The sequence below is a fragment of the Gossypium hirsutum genome, chromosome A04, assembly GCF_007990345.1.
Source record: "Gossypium hirsutum isolate 1008001.06 chromosome A04, Gossypium_hirsutum_v2.1, whole genome shotgun sequence".
Taxonomy (NCBI): Eukaryota; Viridiplantae; Streptophyta; class Magnoliopsida; order Malvales; family Malvaceae; genus Gossypium; species Gossypium hirsutum.
In genome coordinates, this window is record NC_053427.1 from 45,849,415 (window position 1) to 45,856,442 (window position 7,028).

Here is a 7,028-nt window from a genome sequence, read left to right on the forward strand (position 1 = left end):
TCCATATGATCGTTTCGTTACTTCTATATGAAAATAGACTCATCGATCTTCGATTAAATAATTTATTCACTATTTAATTCCATTCCTACTAATTTTTGTGATTTTTCAATCCCACGTCACTGCTGCTGCTAGCATCTGTTACTGAAGCAACTATGCCCATTTCGTGATTTCTCATTGATCTATCTAGTAATTCATCATACATATCACAAAATTATAATCATGACTAGCCATACCAAAGGCTAATCATTGTCAAACATCTCCCTACTACACTATTGCCATATCATGAATCTTAACACCAAAATTAATCAGCCATGACATATGGCATAAAAACAAAATCGAATTACCAAGACTTACGACCTAACGTTATAAAACCAAATCCAACCGAACATTTATGCCATTTTCGCATGGCTAAAATTTTACATACCAAATTTCAACAAAACATATTAGCCTATACATGCCGAACTGTTCTCCTAGACCGACTAAAAAGAAAATACCAAAAGTTGCTAGCCGGTGTGATGACTCTGATGACGGCCCGATCACGCAAAAAGAGATGAGTCCAAGAAACCTAAAATAGGTGACAAGGAAACACCGAGTGAGTATATAACTCAGTAAGTCATAAGCAATGCACTACCATCCATTAATAACATTATCACAAGAGGAAGCAAAATGGAACGAGGCTAGTTACTCCATCCATACCGAACCATACCATAGTTCCTCAAACCATACCAAGTCATGCATTCACATTCCATATACTAATCAATAGGATATTTGAGGCATTTTCATACATCATTTTATTTTCGTTACAATCATACAAGTAAACGACCTTTCACCTATTCCATGATAAATCTTATGTACGTGACTTCAATTATAATTGTCACATAGGTTCAAACTTACCAAGCTCAACTTCAAATATAAACATAGCGCTTATTAGTCACGAACTCGAGGTACTTACCCGATCCGCTGTCCGTGATCAACTCAATAATGTCGCACACTTAGTGTCCATAGTGATTCAAAAGTATATATTAAGTCCGCACACTCAGTGCTATATAATCAACTTGCACACTTAGTGCTATATAATCAAACTCGCACACTTAGTGCTACATAATCAAACTCGCACACTTAGTGCTACATAATCAAACTCGCACACTTAGTGCTGTACAATTTAAACCCGCACACTTAGCGCCAATCTCATGATCATAAATGTTTATACCCGCACTCTTAGTGCCGAGATCAACAACTCAATACATCTCACCTCTTTTCTTTTCATTCAACACTTTCATCACCACATACATACATGTATATATATATTTATCATTCCATTCAGCATCATTACATAGACGTTATGACCATTTAAATTAATACAAACTATATGCTTAATGACTTACTTTATGTTGGGTAAAATAATTCCGAGTCGGCTACTCGATGACCTTCGATTTCCCCTTGTTGGACGCCTCTCCTTTAGGTTCTTGAGCTTAAATAAATAAATCAACTAGTTTAATTACCTTGCTAGTTATTTATATCCCGTAACATTAATAGTTTCATATCAAAAGAAGCATACGGCAACATTTTATTTCAAGGTACATATTCATAATTCAAATTCGACAATATAAACCAATATCATCCACTTGATCAATTATAGAGAATTAAAGTTAATATCACCATGTGTACTCTATATGGCCCATTATACAAAATCAAATTTAACATCATCTATATATTTACTCATATGGCCGAATATACATACCCCCATATAATATCATTTTCATTCCATTTAACACTTAATTTCCACCACATAAACACTTGGCCGAATAATCCTAAACTAGCAAAACTCCACATTTGTTCATACCATCTTTTAAATTCACATGTATATTTTATTTTTACATGAACCATAGCCGAATCGTTTTAACCATGAGTAACATAACAAGCATAAATCATACTTATGGATATACCATGGCCGATTCAATCTAATCACATCCAAAATCATCAACCATTTTCAATGCATATAACATATATAAACATGAATAAGTTTCATATAATCTCTTAACACATTAATTTCTTTCATCAACAATCTTTTGTTTCTTTATCCATCAAAACTTAAAGGTAAGAAAAAAATCAAGTTCTTCTCACACATACCATAACCGAAAGTTCCATCCAACACTCTAAATTCGAAATTTTAGTATGGCTAGGTAAGAAAAACGTGATGATTAACCTGAACAACTAAGATTTCAAAAGAAAGATTAACAAAATTTACTAACCTCCTCTTCATTCAAAAGGCCGAATGCCTTTGCCCCCCTCCTCTTTTTCTTCTTCTTGTACGGCTAAGAAGAACAAGGTAATAACCCCCCTTTTTTTTTACTTCTTTTATTATCCTTAGTATTTCTTTTATTATTTCCTTTCCTTTACATAAAATAATGACCACTTCATGGAAATTTACCACATATTCTAATATATGCTCCATCATGGCCGGCCACTATGTATAAAAGAAGGAGTATTTGACATGCAAAGCCATTATTCTCACCACATGCTTTAATAGGTCCTTATAAATTAACCTATCACATTTCAAAATTTTCTCACATAAGTCCTATTTACTAAAATTCACTTACAATTAAACAAAATTCAAATATGAAATTTTCACACATGCATATATACATATAATAAGCATCAAATATGACAGCTAATTATTTTTATGACTCGGTTTAGCGGTCCCGAAACCACTTCCCGACTAGGGTCAATTTTGGGCTGTCACACAAAAGCTATTGAGCTTGTTCAGTTATGAGTACAGCACTTACATGCACACTATCCGCGTATCTGAAATTATATTTCTACGTGTTCAACGGGAGAATCCTAAGAGAATATTGAGGATGCTTAAAATGAAAGTGATTCGATGATGAATGTGTTGAAGAAGTGAAAATGGACAGGTATGAGTTTAAATCTTGGTTGAGAACTTGGTGAGACAAAATTGTTGTAAGATAGTAAGTATTTTTATGTTATGAGTGTTTTAATGATGTTTATGTTGGATTGCATAATCATGTTACTTATTATTTACATGTGAACTTTCTAAGAATTTATGCTTACTCCCTCTTTTTCCTTCATTGTAGTTTTGACAAGCCAGCTTGAGAATTGGGATAGGTCGAAGACTCATTCACACTATCCGAAGACCTAAACTGGTAAAATGGCTTGTATATTTTGAGTGTGGCATGTATAGCAATATACTCACTTTGTATAAATGATCCTATGATATGGTTATGGTTTGGTAAGAAAAGGGTTTGTAAATGATTAGCTATTGGAATGGCTAATCAAGTTTATATATGATAACATGTATGCTTTATGTCTTAACTAAATCATGAAAATCCCTGGAATGGTAAAATTGGCCATAAAACAGAGTCATACAGTAGCAGTAATGTGAATTTGAAAAATCATTAAAAATAGTAGAAATGTAACTAAATGATGAATAAGTTATGAAATTGAATCTTGATGAGTCTATTTTCATATAGATGGAACAAAATAGGTAAATAACTTATATTTTATGAGATATTTAAGTTTTGGTGGAATAGGGTCATAGTGGTCTTTGAATCCCCTGTTCCAAATTTAAAAATTTACCAAAAATTGTAAAAAAAAATTAGAAGTTTTACTTTATATGTACAGATTCCTTATTGAGTCTAGTTTTATGAGAAACAAATAGCATAATCATTAAAACTCTGTACAGAGAGATATCTGATTCGTAATACACAGGGGTTAGAGTAGTCAAACCCTGAAACAGGGGAGACTTTAACTAATAAACTGTAATAATTGGCCTAACCAAAAATTCTAGAAAGAAATTAGTAGATAGATATATGAATCTAATTTTAGGAAAAATTTACGAATCTTAATTTCAAATTTTGAAACTCGAGATATGAATTTTTAAGCGACTGTGACGCAGTTACCCAGCTTGTCTAGAAATTTTAAAAATAAATTGTTTGAGTTGTTTAATTAATGAATTAAGTTTAGTAACACCTCAACCTCGACTCTGGCGACGATCTCGGGCGTGAGGGCATTACTCTATAATTCCCCTAGGATATTTAACAGATATATCAACTAATTGAATACTCATCCTAGTGGGTTTAGGTTCCCCAAGACCAAGTTGTTTAAACATTTTATGCGGCATCAAATTAATGTTGGCGCCTAAATCAGCTAGTGCTTTATCAACATTCAAACTACCAATTAAACAGGCAATAGTAAAACTTCTTGGGTCTTTCAGTTTGGTTGGTAGTTTGTTTTAGAGTATGGCTGAGCACTCTTCATTAAGCTCCACTATAGATAAGTCTTCAAACATCCTTTTGTTTGTTAGAAGCTCCTTTAAGAATTTTGCATATGTAGGCATCTGTGATATAGCTTCAACAAAAGGTAAGTTAATATGCATTTGTTTAAAAAATTCAAGAAATTTATCAAATTGTGCAACCATGCGGTCTTTCTTCAACCTTGCTGGGTATTGGATTGGTGGTTTATATTCTTTTGGCATCAAGTTGCCATTGTTTTCGGGTTCGACCTCCTTTCTGTCAGCTTATTGTGGTGGCTTCTTTTTAGATTCAACTAAAACTTTCCCACTCCTTAGTGTAACTACTTTCACGTGCTCTTTTGGGTTGGGTTCAGTGTTACTAGGTAGACTTCCTAGTGGTCTTTCAGATATCAATTTAGCGAGCTAACCTATTTGAGTTTCGAGCCCTTGGATTGACGCTTGTTGATTTTTAAAGGCTATCTCGGTATTTTGAAAATGAGTTTCTGAAACCGAGATGAATTTTGTTAGCATCTCTTCAAGGGTCAGCTTTTTCTTTTGTTGGTAGGGTGGTTGTTGAAAGCCTGGAGGTGGTGGTCTCTGATTCCCTTGGCCTCCCCATGAAAATTTGGGTGGTTCCTCCAACCTGCATTGTAAGTATTACTATAAGGATTGTTTTGAGATCAAGGATTGTTACCCATGTAATTTAACTGCTCGTTCTCGATCTTGTAGTCATAAGGTGGGTATTCTGAACTGCTTGATCCACCTCCACTTGCTTCGCACTGCATTACTGGGTGAACCTGTGAAGAACTAAGAAAACCATCAATTTTCTTATTCAAGAGTTCTACCTGATTAGAGAGCATGGTGACCGAATCGACATTATAAACGCCGACTGCTTTCGTTAGCTTTGTCCTTATGGCTTTCCACTGATAGTTATTCAGTGACATCTCCTCTATAAATTCATAGGCATCTTCAGGTGTCTTATTATTGATGGTTCCGCCAGCAGCTGCGTTAACCATCTGCCGAGTCGAAGGATTCAGGCCATTATGAAAGGTTTGAACCTGTAACCAGAGTGGTAACCCATGGTGAGGGCATATTTTCAAGAGGTCCTTGTATCTCTCCCATGCATTTACAGTGTTTCTAAATCCATCTGTACAAAAGAAGATATATCATTACGTAATTTGGTTGTTTTAGTCGGCGAAAAATATTTTAATAAAAAATTTTCGGTCATTTGTTCCCAAGTAGTGATTGACCCCCGAGGTAACTAATTCAACCACTGTTTAGTTTTGTTTCTCAATGGAAAAGGGAATAACCGAAGTTGAATGGCGTCATCAGAAACACCATTAATTTTAAATGTAGCACATAGTTCCAAAAAGTTTTCCAAGTGAGCGCTGGGATTTTCGTCCTGCAAACCATCAAACTGAACAAATTGCTATATCATTTGAATTGTGTTACGTTTCAGTTCAAAAGTATTTGCAGCTATAGTAGGTCTAACTATGCTCGATTCAGTTCCTGTTAAAGAAGGTTTAGCATAATCATACATAGTGTGCGGAGCAGGATTCTGATTAACAGCAATTGCAGGAGGTAGCGAATTTTCTTGGTTTTCAGCCATCTCCTCGGATGTGGTTGAAGTATCATCCTCTTGCTCTTCCTCTGTGTATCGTAAGCTTCGCCTTATTTCTCTTCGATTTCTGTGAACTGTGCAATCGAATCAAATAGTAACGATCCTAACGGGTTCCTTCTGCTCATAAACTAAAAAACCTGTCAGAAGAAAATAAATGAAGAATTAGAAAAAAAAATAAAAATTTAAATTGCAATAAAAGTAAAATGGCTAAAGTAATAAAAATTGAGTGTTCCTAATATCCTAGTTCCCCGGCAACGGCGTCAAAACTTGATACGTGATATTCATGATAGGTTTTAAAGATTTATGAAAGAATCGTTCTTGAGACTAACTTATTATTACGATTAAGGAAAGTGTACCTATCGAACAGTAGTATAGTTCAACAAGACCGAATTGTCGAACCAAAGGAACTACGAGTACTAGTATTTACTTCCTTTTTATTATCTAGCCTAAAAATTAAGAGGTTTGGTTATCTAAACTAATTACTAACTAAGAATACACAGAAAGAAAATTTAGGAAAATACTTTTGGGAAAATTCGATTGATTAAGACAATACCTAAGGAAAAATCCACCTAGACTTCACTAGTTATTTTACTCTGATTCAGACGATTTATTCATTTGACTTGATCCGTAGAAATCCCTAAGTTATATTATTATCTCTCTCGATACTAATAACGTCTAACCCTAGGTTGAATAATTGAAATCTCTTTCTAATTAACACCCTAGAATTGCATTAACTCGATCTATGGATTCCCTTATTAGGTTTCACCCTAATCTGACAAAATCTTATCACCCTATCTCTAGGTGTGCAATCAACTCCGCTTAATTATGACAAATTTAGTCTTAGACAGGGTCTATTCCTCCTCTAAATAAGAGCTTAACTTGAATTAATATCCTGGAATATTAAAAAAAGAATTAAGAACACATAATTAAGAACATGTCAAATATTTATCATACAATTCAGATAATAATAACAAGATCCGTCTTATGTTTCATTCCCTTTAGGTATTTAGGGGGTTTAGTTCATACTTATGAAAGAAAGCATCTCAAAATCATAAAGATGACAAAACATAAGAAAACCCAAAACTCCTGAAGGAACTTGAAGGGAGATCTTCAGTCTTGATGATGAATCTGGCTTCTGAGATGGATCAATCAGTT

General features: G+C 34.1%; 1 non-coding gene across 1 annotated transcript; it reads left to right on the plus strand.

Annotated features, from left to right (window-relative positions):
• Nucleotides 1–5,326: 5,326 nt before the first annotated feature.
• On the plus strand, nucleotides 5,327–5,432 carry LOC121228496 (small nucleolar RNA R71). The gene has a single exon (XR_005926072.1). It is a non-coding gene; the product is annotated as a small nucleolar RNA R71 (small nucleolar RNA).
• The last annotated feature ends 1,596 nt before the right edge of the window (nucleotides 5,433–7,028 follow it).